Source organism: Manis pentadactyla, chromosome 7 (genome assembly GCF_030020395.1).
Source record: "Manis pentadactyla isolate mManPen7 chromosome 7, mManPen7.hap1, whole genome shotgun sequence".
Classification (NCBI taxonomy): Eukaryota; Metazoa; Chordata; class Mammalia; order Pholidota; family Manidae; genus Manis; species Manis pentadactyla.
In genome coordinates, this window is record NC_080025.1 from 5,684,197 (window position 1) to 5,699,511 (window position 15,315).

The 15,315-nt window shown below is 35.4% G+C and overlaps 1 long non-coding RNA gene across 2 annotated transcripts in view; it reads right to left on the reverse strand.

The window, feature by feature from the left end:
• Positions 1–15,315, reverse strand: part of LOC118916890 (uncharacterized) — a 130,552-nt gene that overhangs the window by 64,996 nt on the left and 50,241 nt on the right. The window lies entirely within an intron of this gene.

Sequence of the window (15,315 nt, forward strand, 5' to 3'; positions counted from 1 at the left end):
ATAGTAGTATGCCAGCAGTTGAATTTTCTAAAAGATATAAAGCTATTACACTTTTAGCAAAGCTATAAACAATTATCGGTAACATTACTAGTAATTACGAAGTATGTTTCATAAATAATTGCTAGTAAATTCAAATTACAATTACTAGTAATATCAAACGTAGTATAAAGTGCAAGCTTTTAAATCATATGAAATTTGATATATATAGACTCATTTAGAAGGGTGAAGATTATCAGTAGTTTTAATCAAATTGATTTTTGTATTTTGATTCCATGAAAAACCTACATATCCCTATACAACATTAAATACTCATAAGTAATGTCTTACTCATGACAAATTTGTTAATGATATTTCTTCAAAATTATATGTAATTCTAAGTCGGAATTCCTCACTGCATTAGCTGCCTTCATTTCTTTATTATTTAAATACATTTAAGATGAACACACACCATTTTAGGCTATTTAGTTCCTAGTCACCAGTATTAGTTAAAATACGGCTTTCCTCATCTGAGTCTCTTGTGCTGTATGCTGGAATACCTCTGGCACAACTCCATGACTCATATGCGACTTACGTGATACATTAAAGAGTTTAACATTTCCAATGACAATTCTAAATTATTTAACTGATACAGCAAAATATTCAATTGTGTTTCAAAAGCACTAATGAAAAAATCATAACTTCCTTAATTTTTTTAGTAAACCTCAATATATCTAGTGTATTTGTAGTAACTTTTGCATTATGGTACTAAATCTAAACATTATGCTAGTCCATCAGCATCAACACTGACTTTACACCGAGACATACTGGGACACTAACTTGCTTTAGAGAATCACAGAGTATTTTGAGGACTTAATCTATCTGCTTGTGTCCAAATTTTATCATTATAATTACTCATCTGTTATGTCACAAATTGTGTTACATCTAAACAGAAGAACGTATAAGCACGAAAATAAAAAGCTATCTCCAGAAGACAAACACTAGACATATTTTTATGAAGGACCATTCTACCAAAGGATAATTTTAACTGCAGAAGACCCAACAAATATTCAATGTGGCATGAGATTTTAACAAGGCCCAAGTCATCCTAATGCCTGTGAGTGAGGAGACCTTCATGGAAAATGATGCCCCAAGGATGACACAGCTTTAAAGCAAAGGAAAAGAGCACTGCCACTGGTGTAAATGGTTCTAAATGAAAAGAATGGAACTACGAATGTGAATCTTCAGTTTCCTTAGGGCACATTATTATAACCAGAAAGACAGTAGTATATTAATGTAGTATTGCATGATGATGAATATAACGATCTATAATACAAGGCTCTCGACAATATACCAAACAATGACTTCCTAAAATGAATACAATGATAACAAAAAAATTTCCTAAGGAGGAAGTTCCTTCATAATTTATAAAAAGAAGATATTACTTTTTCTCACCTACTCCAAATCCATTTGTAGAGTTTTATTAACACTAAACGAACACAGTCAATACTACATGGGCTGAAAGCTATTAACAGACATGTAAGGATGAAAATAATTGGACTTATTTGAGTGTCTTTTTCTTAGACATTGGAAAATATGTATAATTAAATTCAAAAGAAGTTTATAAAAGAGTGAGTGATGCTCATAGAAGGGAAAAAGTTGAATTTCACATTGCTTTTGATAGATCGCTTGATGTTTATGATCTGCACCAGAACAAGGCCAGCATATACTAGAGTTATAGCTTGTGTTGTTTTGCCAACAATTCTGTCAGGATTTTATGTTACTAAATCTAAAATAATCACTACGGTTCAATCATTTTTTATAATGTGAAACTGTCATTGTTTGCATTACAGAATTCTTTATCTTAGAAGACTAAAGCTTTAATTATTTTAACTGTCAAGAGTTAGCTCCTTCAGAAATGTATTGATCCAATCTAGTTTCAAGATTGTTCACAGAATCTAACAAATGGAAGAAAACAAGATGAAGCTAAAAAAATTAAAAAAGACAATTTAAAAATAAACCTGGAACTCTAAATAGCATTAAGTACAGGGATATAAATGAAATGTTAAATCCTGAATTACAGGCCTTTACACTTATCCAAAACAGAAGAGAATTACCTTTGAATGTGGTATCACTTTTTATGCTTCTCTGTTAATAGAGAAACATGAGATGTGTCAGAAATTCAAACTGTTAAAAAAAAAAGTTGCAAATGAAGTAGAACCATTTTAATCATCAAAGGTAATAAAGATTTTTTTTCAAAAGGTTACTCCTTAACTGCCATCAAGCTTTCACTGAGTAATTTTGGTTTATGGAGCATGCATTTATAGAATCACAAATTGGATAGATGATGTCATCATTGAATATTATATAATACTTCACATATATTTTCCTCTTTAGCGAAAATTTGCAAAGGGTTACAAAATATAGCTATGCCTACCTCTGCCCCAACCCCCCCACCTCCTAAGGCAATGATAGGTCTGTATTTTGAATGAATGGGATAAAATTACTCAGAAAAAAAAAATAGAATGAATTGTCACTGAAGTTAAAGCATAGATTTGGTAATCAGGTAGGGGTTTCTCTGTATGTATTTGGTGATGTTCCTATTGGGAAAATGACTTCATACTGAATCTGGTCTGTTTTTGTTTTTTTTTTAATGTGTAAAATAAAGCCAAGTCACCATATATCCTTTTGTAATAAAATTCTGTAACTTAAGGAATATCTTAAATCATGTTTCAAATTGTAAATTGGGTTGTAGTAACACAGATTATTCTAGTCACTTCAACGAAACCTACCATATAAAAATTACATTACTCAATGTATGTGTGTGTCTTGAATTAAAATAAAAATGGAAGAAAAACAATAAAAGAGAATGTCCTTTTACTTACAGTAATGGCATACAAGCTAACATGGGCCAGTTTTTACTGGGAACAGTTTAAATTTGTATAGATCAGTAGAGAAATAACAAGGCTAAAATCTGAAAAGGAAGAAAATTAGTATTTGTGACCCAGCATTTAGGGCAACTCTGCACCTAGAACTGTCTATTTTTGAGAAAGGTAGCAAGATAATGAGAAGCTATGCATGGATTTTGTCAGCCTCTAGGAGATAGAATTTGGCTTACCATGAACGGGGAGGTTTGTGAAACTTCCAATTGTTCGATTGGACTCTCTGAAGCAATAAATCATAGAAGTAGGATTTTAAGAGGAATGAAAAACCAGACTACACTAGTCCTCACATGCAATAAAAAAACCAAAGTCATATCATTTTAAATGCATTGACTGGATTATATTAATCCAAGAATGATAATTTAACTATTTCATTCCAGATGCAGAAGTAAATATTATTGGGAGGACTGTTATATATAGTCTTATATTATTTCTGTATAATTTTTTAATATAAGTCTATCACTCAATCAGAATTACCAAGCACTGGAGGAAACAAGATAATGTGACTAAAAGTGCAGAGGAAAATAGGTAACAGAAATGCAACCAGAGAGTATGCTATTATGTCTAATTTTATTAGACAAGACATTAAAATAAAATGATTAAATTGTAAACAAAGACAAGAAAAGTTCTTTCAGCAGAGAACTACAATCTGTGAAAAAGAATCAAATGGTAATTCTATAACTGACAAATTCATTAATCAAGTTTCAGAATACAACAGGAACATTGTTAGCAACATGTTGGGTATAGACAAAGAGGACTAAGGAACTGGAGAGTATATTAATGGAAAATGTCCAGATTGATAAAAGGAATCTATGGAATAAATGGTTTAAGAAAATGTGAGAGAAGGAAATCTGCCATCTGCAATAACATGGCTGTTCCTGCAGGACATTATGCTTAGCAAATAAGCCAGACACAGAAAGACAAACACTGTATGATTTCACTTCTATGTGAAAACAAACTCACAGAACCAGAGAGCAGAGCAGTGAGTGGTTCCAGGGGCTTGTGGGTGAAGGGAATGAGATGTTGGTCAAAGGTATAAATGTCCAGCTATAAAGTAAGTTTAGTTCTGCAGATCTAAGGTACAGCCTGGTGCTTACAGTTAATAAGAATATTGTATACTTGAACTTTGCTAAGAGTTTCTTACATGTTTTCACCCACAGATGCTAACTATGTGAGGAAACGTGTTAATTAACTTGATTTTGGTAGTCATTTCAACAGTATATATAGAGAGACAGATATTAACTCACCACATTTTACACCTTAAAAATACCATGTTTTACAACCTTAATAGATGCAGTCTTTATCTGCCAATCACACCTCAATAAGACCAGGAAAAAAGAAGTAAGCATAAACAAAAAATGAATAATAAAAGTACAATGAATTAAAAAAAGAAATGTATGGGAACCTGTTGTTAAAACCTGTAGTTAGAACCTGGTCTGATGGATTTTAGTAAGCGACAGATTTGAGACCAGAGCAAGGGAAGATTAACAATGGCTAAGAACATTCCAGAGCGGGGGCAATTCAAAAAGCTGTAGATTCAAGAAGTGCTGTGAAGAGAATCAATCCCTAAGCACATTGTGGTGAAATTGCCTAAAATGAAAACAAAGAGAAAAAGCTCAAAAGCATTTTCAGTAAAGCCACATACAGATAATTCATCAGCAAGAAACCCACAATTAAGGAAATAGTAAGGGGTATTAATCAGGCATAAGAACAACAAGAAAAGATTAACCAGAAAGATACAGATCAGTGAGAAAAGCTAAAGAAATCCCGGCTGTGTAAAGCAATGTCTTCTTTTATATATAATAACATTCCATTCATGTACACAAGAAAGGACTGCTATTTCCATTCCGAGCACAAAAAAACTGCAGGACAACATCTCTCTCAACTAAAAATAGAAACAGCAGGATAACATACAAAAACAACTTTTGGGAACTGGTCAAGCTGAAGTTGCAAGTCCCTTAAGGGTGCTGCAAGCTCCCTTCAATTTCAAGGAGTGACAAGCTCTTAAGAGAGCAGACACAGGCAAGAACAGAGACAGAGACCACTGTCTGTGGTTCAAGAACGTCGCAACATGTGAAACATAAAAGACAGATCGACACACAAGAAGTTCTCAGGACTCCGATCTCATGGTAAGTACTCAGGGTGCTGGCTCACAGCCAAGGGAACGTGAAGTCTGTGGAAAATGGGCAGTGACAGGACAGAAGCCTGTCTGAACCAGCACGCGTATTAACCAGACCTCCCACAGCACTGGCCCAACAGAGGCAGGCGCACACCTATTTCTGCACATAAATCACATATACCTCAGTCTCACATGCTCTTCTAAGCTTGGTGTCTAAAATAGTACTTTACTTTATCTGCAAAAAAAAAAATTCCTTTAACAGTGTAAGTCTGAGGAGAGGAAACCTGGGGCAAAATACCTCTAAAACCAAAATCAGTCAAAGGGAGAAATAAAGTTTAAAATCCGTTCACTGCTTACAAACTGCAGTGTGGGCCGTTTCTCTCTCCTGCTCCAGCAGAAGCAAAACCAGCCCTTCCCTCACCTCTCAGGTGCCCATAAGCCCTCCGTTGCCCAGGTTATTACCACTGACATGGAGGTGAACTTCTCTCCACCCCTGAGGATATGCAAATGCACTAAAGCCAGGTGAGATAATTCTGGGAATATTACAATTTAATCCACAGTCTTTCCAATAAACAATATAGTTAAGGGAAGACTCTATCACACTGGAAAACAGGTCAACAGGAAATATTCAAAATGAAGTACAAAGAGAAAAAAAAAATACATTGAAGTACCCAAAAGCTATGGAATAGAGTCAAAAAGTTTACATACACATATTGCATTGATAGAGGGAGAAGAAAGAAGAAAATGGCCAAGGAGTTATTTGAAGGGATAATGCCTCCAAATTTCCAAAATAAATGGACTACAAAACACATATCAAAGAAGTTCAGATAATGGCAACAAGATAAACAAATGAAGGAAATATTTGAAAAAAAAAAAAAGCCAATTTGCTGAAAAATGTAGAGAATATCTTGAAGGCATTAAAGAAAAGTAAGCATTGCATACAGAGGAAATAAGGTAAGAATTTAAACATTTATTTTCAGAAACTATGCCAAAAGCCCACAAAAAGTAGGTATTTTTAAAATGCTGAAAGTAAAACAAATATTTCAACCAGGATTTCTATACCAAGCAAAAATATCTTACTTGGTCTAGGTAAACAGAAGAAAATGAACAAAAGATGGCCAATAAGGATCTAACATATCAATAGTTGGACTTACAGTGAAGACTGTGAGATTAGGGCAGAAAAAGTATTTGAATAAAAATAACCATTTTTTCCAATTTGATTTAAAACATTCACTTACATATCCATGCATTTCAGCAGACAATACCACGTTAAATACCAAGAAAATCACATTTCACAGTGAAACTGCTGAAAAGTAAGAGGGAAAAAAAATTGCAAACAGCCACAGCAACACTGAAGTGAATGACAGCTAACTTCTCATCACCTGTCACGCAGGCCACAGGCAAAGCAATAGTATCACGAAAGTGCCCCGACTCGAAAAGACATATGCACCCCTATGTTTATCACAGCATTATTAACAATAGCCAAGATATGGAAGCAACCTAAGTGTCAATGAATAGATGAATGGATAAAGATGTGGTACATAAACACAGTGGAACATTATTCAGCCATAAAAAGAAAAAAAAATCCTCCCATTTGCAACAACATGGAAGGAACTAAAGGACATTATTATGCTCAGTGAAATAAGCCAGGCAGAGAAAGACAAGTACCCGGTGATTTGACTCATTCGTGGAGTACAATAATATTTCAGAAATTACATTATTTTCAAATATTTAAACAATGTGAAAACATAAAATTAGAAATACCATGTGACCCAGGAATTCCACTCCTAGAAATTCACCTGACCATAACAACGAAGCAAAACTGAAGGAACAAAACAGCAGCAGACTCACAGACTCCAAGAAGAGCCTAGTGGTTACCATAGGAGAGGGGTTGGGGAGGGAGGAAAAAGGGGATTAAGGGGCATTATGATTCACACACATTATGTAGGGGCTCACAGGAAAGGCAATACAGCATGGAGAACACAAGTAGTAACTCTACAGCATCTTACTGGGCTGATGGACAGTGACTACAATGGGGTGTGGCAGGGGGGACTTGATAATATGGTTGAATGTTGAAACCACAATGTTGTTCACGTGAAACTTTCATAAGATTGTATATCGATAATTTAATAAAAATAAATAAATAAAATATATAAATAAAAATAACATCTTAGTATATTTCCAAGGAGAAGTTTTTACCAAAAAAAAGCATAAAAACAATTAAGTTAGAGATAAATATAAATTAGATACTCAGAAAAATCTCCAAATATTTGGGCACTTAATAACATTCTTCTAAATAATCCATAGGATCATAGGAGAAAATACAACGGAATCCAGATGATATATTGAACTATATGAAAAAGAAAATACAAACTATAAATATTTGTGGGGGAAGCTAAACTGTGGCTTACAGAGACAGTTACAATAATGCCTATAGCAGAAAAAGAGAAAGTTAGTGATTGGACTCTTCCATAAGAAACTAGAAAAGGGAGAACAAAGTAAAGTTAAATGATCAAAGAAAAGAATTAGAGATAAAAGAGCAAGACATAAGAACAAATTTCAATAGATTAAAGAGACACAAATTAGAGAAAGTCAAAATGTGGTACTTTGAAAGGTTAAAAATACTGATGAAAAACATGAGCTGGACAAACAAAACTAAGTTATCAATGTTGTTAATATTAGATAAAACTGTGTCCCACAGATATTAAAATGATAAAAAGAGATCACGGATAACTTTACCCTAATATATTTGACTATTTAGATAAATAGATAAATGCCTTAAGATCAACAAATTATAAAAAAAAAGAATCATACATACAAAACCTTGTATCTACTGAAGAAAGTGAATTGTTCTCAAAAGCTTTCCTCAAAGAAAATTATATATCCAACTGATTTACTGGTAAATTCAATTAGTATTTTAGAAAATAGAGTACCAGTCTGTTACACCTTTTAAAGGAAAAGAGAAGGAAATACTTTCCATTTATGTAGAGTGCCTTACTCTGAGATCAAAATTAAAGATATTACAAAATAAGCAAACTATGAAATTAATATCCACCATGAACAGTCTCAAGTATTCTTCACAAACTATGAGGAAATCAAATCCAGTGACATACAAAACTGTTAACATGCCACAAGCAAGTGTCATGATATTTAATGATTTGATCAAATATATTAGACTAAGTAAGAGCCAAATACAGCTGGAAATTGGATAAGAAGCATTGGCAACTGATCTGTGGCAAGTGCCAGCCCTAAGGCCGCCTGAGAACTTAGCTCCTGGTCAGATACTCCCGCCACACTGCCTGCAAGAACCTATACTGGATCAACAGACACAAGACACGGGCTAAACTGTGTGAACAACCCGAACATCTGGAACTCCCTATTGAGATTCACTACTGAGTAATCCTTTACTTTGGTGTAACCTGAAATTAATGAGAAGCCGCTGAAGGTTCCCCAGGTCTGATGCTTGCTTTAATTAAGACTTGCCTGAACGCACGGAGCCTTACTTCCTGTATGCAGGGCAGGCGTGCCGATTAATGCGTCTGGGAGTTCCCAGCTCTCCGGACCCTGACTATGCAGGTTATGTTGCCTGCTTTATTTCCTTCTTTAGAGTAAAGTTGGTGCTGGCAATTGTATCCTGTAAATTTGATTTTCAATTCAGAACCCAAACCACTGATTCTGAGTGAGCAGACCAGACACTGCAGTAAGATTGCAATATTACCTACAACTGATCACATTATCCCCTTATACCACAGCAACTCATTAAAAACTGTATAAGACACTGCATAAGAAAAACATTTTAAATCATTTAACATCAACCACTATGAAGGGTTTAGTAGCCAACCATACAAATCATGCTTAAATTTGATAGAGAAAACTATTTAAGAATGAATGAGAGACAGGAAATGTCTTGAATAGACAGATTTGCTATGTTCATGAGTAGATATTTAAAAGCCAATTAAACACCGAGTTTGATATTTTGAATGGTTTGAGAAACTTATTCTAATTTTTATATAGAGGAATGTTGCAAATAAGTCAGCTTCATAAAAGAAAACAAAAACGAGGAGGTTTACCTTAACATAACGCACTATACAGGGCCATAAAGGTGTCTAACATTATTAGGTCAAGAAAACAAATGTAACAATATAACCAAATAGAGTGGTCAAAAATGGTTCTATCTACTTTGTATCCATCCACATACCAATTTTATGATGTATAATTACAAATTACAAAATGCTGTTAATTGATCAATGGAGAAAAACAAGGAGATTTAATCTGAGATAGAGTTGGGGAAATTCACTCAATATAATGGGGAGAAAAAAGGCATTCTATCACTTCAAACTGTTTCGTTCTTGTACCTATTTAAATTAGGAAAAAAAAGCCCTCACCTACACATTTTATGTTTTCACATTGTTTAAATCTTTGAAAATAATGTAATTTCTGAAATATTAACATTTCACTTTAGTCTGATATTGTATCACTTTTCCTCAATGTACTCATTAGCATATTAGTAATATTGTTTATTTAATATCCACTTTTACACAATTAGGAAAAACACAAAGAAAACTTTAGCAACGCCTTTTGGAGAACTAAACTTATTTGAGCAACTTGCAAGGGGCATGTTAAAAATCAAGCAGTGATCGAACATACTGATCAGCTACCAACCTGATTTGATCCTCCAGCTTTCTTGAAAGCAAGTAATCGGAAACCATTTCACATGAGTGCCTAAGCTATTCATTAAAGTCATTCACTTTTCAGGTTTCTGGGACTTCAATTAAATTAGGGTTGTTCACATTTCTTTGTCTTTTAATAATAGTATATATATGTAACTGGATAGGTAGATGACTGGATATGACAGATTTTCAATTTTTACAGTAGATCCATTCTATAAAGATGCTGGAAACACTAATTAGCAAATACGGAACCATTGCTTGTAAGAAAAAGCCAAGGTCAAGTTCCCTAGCCACACTTTCATCAACTGATCCACATAAAACCTTATTTTTATGGTTTCTGTATAAAGATACCTTGCTTATTAACATATATTTCTAAAGCCAGGGATTTTGAAGGCCATTTGCCTTATAAAGCTTGGTTGACAATGTTCTTGGGAAGCTAGCCACTCTTGGTGTGGAAAAAAACCTGCTTTCCTACACAATCCTTTTTCTGTGTAACACTTACCAGTTATTTAAAAAAAATTTTTCTGGTGCACTGCATTTCTTGTAAAATGCAAGCTTCACATTTTTCAAGTGATATTGCATTTTGAAACATGCAACCCAGCCAACACCAGCCGGGAAGTGTTTAGCATTTTCCTCACCCTGGGAAATGTGACTCTAAATTGTTTTTGCTTGCAGACTCACAACAATGCTGTCTTTTCTACTTTATCAGATATTATCTATGAATCCACAACTATACTCTCTTTTCCACAGTTTCAATATGCACTATAGATGTAACTTAAGCAATTTCTGGAGGGGCCTCACACACATACAGGTCAGCAAATGTCCTCTTCTTTTTCTGGAAATACTACATTATTCATTCATTAACACTGAACTTATGGCCGACAGCTCTGTGACTCATGCTTGAATGAAAATTCATTATTTTACAGCTTGAGAACCTCAGACAGGTCCAGCTAATTTTCTAAAGTCACATAGCCACAAAGTGGGAGAGCTACAGACCACAGCTCAATCCACTGAAAAAAAAAATTGCAAGATTTTATAATTCTAGTTTAATAATTTAACACATTACTACTAATAAATCATATAAAGTCACATGTCAAGTTAAGAAAACCAGTATTACATGTATAACATATATATTATTATACACATGTGTATTAAATATATTATACATACATGTATTGTATATTAAACAGTAACAATATGTGTTTAAGGGTGCTCATGGTTTTTAGCAGGACATCCTTCACATATACATATTATTTATATATAATATGTTTAACGCATATATAACATATACAGATTGTTATATGTATATAACATTGTTATTTTCACTGAGTGACTCAGAATTTCGACGCTCTGCACATGTCCACAAATGACTATGAAGTACAGCAAACACTGACTTGGAGGCTACAAAGTACAACTTCTGGCTATTGGGCGAATATACAAATACGGAGTCCATGAATAAACGAACATGCGGTGAGAGTATGTGTATTTATTTGTATAGCTTAATGGCTGGAAATTTTGTTAGCTGATGTGCCAAGAGAAAGTTTCATACTATTTTTGCAAACTGATTTATGTACTTAACAACAGTTTAGGAATAATTGAGGTCAAATAGATTTGAAGATTTTTATCTGAGTTGCTGACTTCACTCAACCACATATCAGAATTCAGAATAGACCAACAGAATATACTCAACTACTCGATATCAAATGAAGAGGGGAATAAAACCAAACTAAAACAAAATGGAACAAGAATGAGGCATTGGAGGCCTCAAGAATGCTAAGGTCTTATAAGGTCAAAAATATGAGTTACTCTACTCTGTATTTTACCCTTTTTAATGGGAAGGGGCAGGGGATGAGGGAGGAATAAAGAAGAAAGCAGTACCAAGGAAGAGGTGAGGGCAGAGGTGGAAACGACCGAGGCACACATTTGTCCGAGTGTTTCCAGGCCGGCGGCGGTTCCTGCAGAAGCCCTGGCCTGTGTTCCCTTCACTCTCCCGTAGCTCCTCTCCATTCAGTATCAGTATTTTTAAAAACCAAGGAAGTAGCCATGAAGTTGTGGATGTGGAAAACTTGGAAATGAATGTTCTTCGCTACTAAGACAGATGCTAATGATAACTAAGATATATTGATTGGCATATAGCTTTTACAAACTGTGTTTCATACCAGTGTGCAGTTCACAAGTATTTCAGGCCAAACCACCTCATCCCTGTGAAATGTACTATGATAGCATAATTTTATGGACAAGAAACGACGGCTCAGACGGTTTTGGTTAATTTTACAAGGCTGCATCAGAGTAAGTGGGAGAGCGATACATTACGGCTAACTCCTCCCCATAAAAATGTAAGAAGTTCAATGTTTATAATCAGTTTAATAATTTAAAATTTTACTACTACTAATAAAATCATGTAAGACAACATATTATTTAAGGGTGCTTTGTGGGCAGGGTGCTTTCATTTAATAATTTCACTAAATTCCCTACTGTCCATTGATGTCTTGAAGCATTACTATCCCCACTTTACAATACAGAAAATTGACACAAAGATTTCAAGTAATTTGCTAAAATTGGCACAACCACCGAGTGATGGAACTCAAGCCATTTCATTGATCTTCAACACTTTAGGCTGCACTTTCTATAAAAATATATGAAGATTGGGTCCACATTATTTCCAATACAAGTATATCTGCTTTTTATTTTTACTTTCTCATACTTGATCAGTTTTATAAACCTTTAGGTTATCTACATATAGGTAATTGTAGGTTTTACATAAACAAACTGATTTGATTTTGTTCTTTCATATTTTAGTTTTTAATGAGAACATTAACATAAATATTTTGCTAATTTTCTATCAGTCCTCTGTGGAAACGGAACCAGCAAAAATACTTGTGAAGTGTGAAATAGAAATTAAAAAGTAAAAAATGCACATTTGAATATTACAGTACTTAAGACTTTAAAGTGACTGAAATAAAGTGTGATCACACCTTTTCTAATTTTGATTCTGTCAAAACCTTTATTAGCTTATACAAATCCTTTTCATTGGTTTTTTCCCACCTATTTACGAGTTAACTAAATAAAACATAGAATCTCACAAATAATAATTGCAAGTAGACTGAACAAAGCTAAAAAACCTACTGAGATTTTGAATCATGGCTAAAGTATTCTTAGCTGATACATAGTTAAGAAATATGAAGATATGATAGGATCACTTCACTTATTTTTTATTTTCTCATGAAAACAACCGAAATAGAAAAACTGCTCAGGTGCCAGTTTTGCTCACATTTTAGACACCTTGCTATTTGTTTTATATTTTACAAGTATTAAAAAGAGATAGCAAAATAAATTAATTATAGAAGACTCCTGCAAGGCAAGGTAAGTTTAGAGTAAAACACTGGTACAATTATGAGGGACACTTTGTAAATACACAGTGATTAACAATGATTTCTATTCTCCTGCTTGGTTGTCATAAACAGTCCTTTTTGAAGTTCCATTAATATGAGCATTGAAAAAGAATATTGATGGCTCTTTTGAATATCCAACATGTTTTGCTAGAGGATTATGGAAATCAGTTCTTAAATTCTCATTAAAAGATAATATTTAAGCTGAACACTAAAATTTCTCAGTTAAAATTCAGATCAGCGAAGCATGGATCTGTAGGTAGCACCTTACTGGTTTACTGTGCACAGTGGAACGCGGTATAAGTATTCTATGTGCGTCTTATTTTTTATATATCAAGTATCTAGGATATCCTTTCTTCCTTTATTATGATATATGCATATATATCTTAGTATGTGTGGCAGAAAACTTCCATGCAAATGTGACGTCTATTTTGAGAGAAATTATAAAATTTTCAATGTAGAATCTGAATCCTCAATATAACAAAGTGTATGAACACTGTGAGTATATTTATATGAAAGCTTCTCCCAATGTTGGAAAAATTAGGATTTGGGAAAAGCCAGAGAAATAATTAAGAAGGCCTTGCACTCCTAATGGACTCTGGCTTGCCTTCTGACCTTTGTGTGGAACAAAGAAAAAATGTTACTACTCAAAATTTTTAAAGAATAATGGTCTCTTAGTGCCTTGAACTATTACATGCTTTCAGTAACTGGCTTTGTCAAATTTTATCACAAATTGGAGGCAACAGATGTAATGATTAACAATTTAAAGTATATTTTAGATATATTAAAATAAATCCTGGAGAGGGGCGGAAGATGGCGACATGAGTAGAGCAGCGGAAATCTCCTCCCAAAACCACATATATCTATGAAAATATAAGAAAGACAACCCTTCCTAGAATAAAGACCAGAGGACACAGGACAATATCCAGACCACATCCGCACCTGAGAGAACCCAGCGCCTCCCGAAGAGGGTAAGATACAAGCCCCGGCCCCGCGGGAGCCGAGCGCCCCTCCCCCCAGCTCCCGGCGGGAGAAGAGCAGGCAGAGCGGGAGGGAGACGGAGCCCAGGGCTGCCGAACACCCAGCCCCCGCCATCCGGGCCAGAGTGCAGACACAGTGCATGCGTGGGGTGCTGGATACTAGGGAAACAGGGCAGCAAGAACAGTGAGGGGGCACCGGAGGCCGGGTGCCGGAGGGCATAAGAAAAGCGAGGAACCTTTTTTTTTTTGCTGTTTTGGCAAGCGCTTTTTGGAAGTCTTAAAGGGATAGGGCCCCCAATACTAGGGAAATAGGGCAGCAAGACCGGTGGGCAGATGCCTGCGGCTGGCGCCAGAGAATAAAGAAAAACGAGGGGCCACCTATTTTTTTTTCTTTTAATTAAAAATTTTTTTTTTCTTTTTTTTTTTGGTCGTTTTGTTTTGGCAGGTGCTTTTTGGAAGTCTTAAAGGGGCAGGGCGGGACACTTAATCCAGAGGTAGGGAATCCGGGGCTCTCTGGGCACCGTAACCCCTGGGCTGCAGGGAGCAGGGAGGCCCCTTACGGAGATAAATAGCCTCCCAGCCGCTCCTGCTCCAACGCGACTCCACCATTTTGGAGTAGCTGCCCGAGCCAGGCCACGCCCACAGCAACAGCGGAGATTAACTCCATAGCAGCCGGGCAGGAAGCAGAAGCCCTGTCTGCGCGCAGCTGCGCAGCACAAGCCACTAGAGGCCGCTGTTCTCCCAGGAGAGGAGGGCCACAAACCAACAAGAAGGGAAGTCCTTCCAGCCGTCACTCGTCCCAGCTCTGCAGACTATTCCTATCACCATGAAAAGGCAAAGCTACAGGCAGACAAAGATCACAGAGACAACACCAGAGAAGGACACAGACCTAACCAGTCTTCCTGACAGAGAATTCAAAATAAGAATCATAAACATGCTGACAGAGATGCAGAGAAATACGCAAGAAAAAAGGGATGAAGTCCGGAGGGAGATCACAGATGCCAGAAAGGAGATCGCAGAAATGAAACAAACTCTGCAAGGATTTATAAGCACAATGGATAGGATGCAAGAGGCCATTGATGGAATTGAAAACAGAGAACAGGAATGCATAGAAGCTGACATAGAGAGAGATAAAAGGATCTCCAGGAATGAATCAATGTTAAGAGAACTGTGTGACCAATCCAAAAGGAACAATATCCGTATTATAGGGGAACCAGAAGAAGAAGAGAGAGGAAAAGG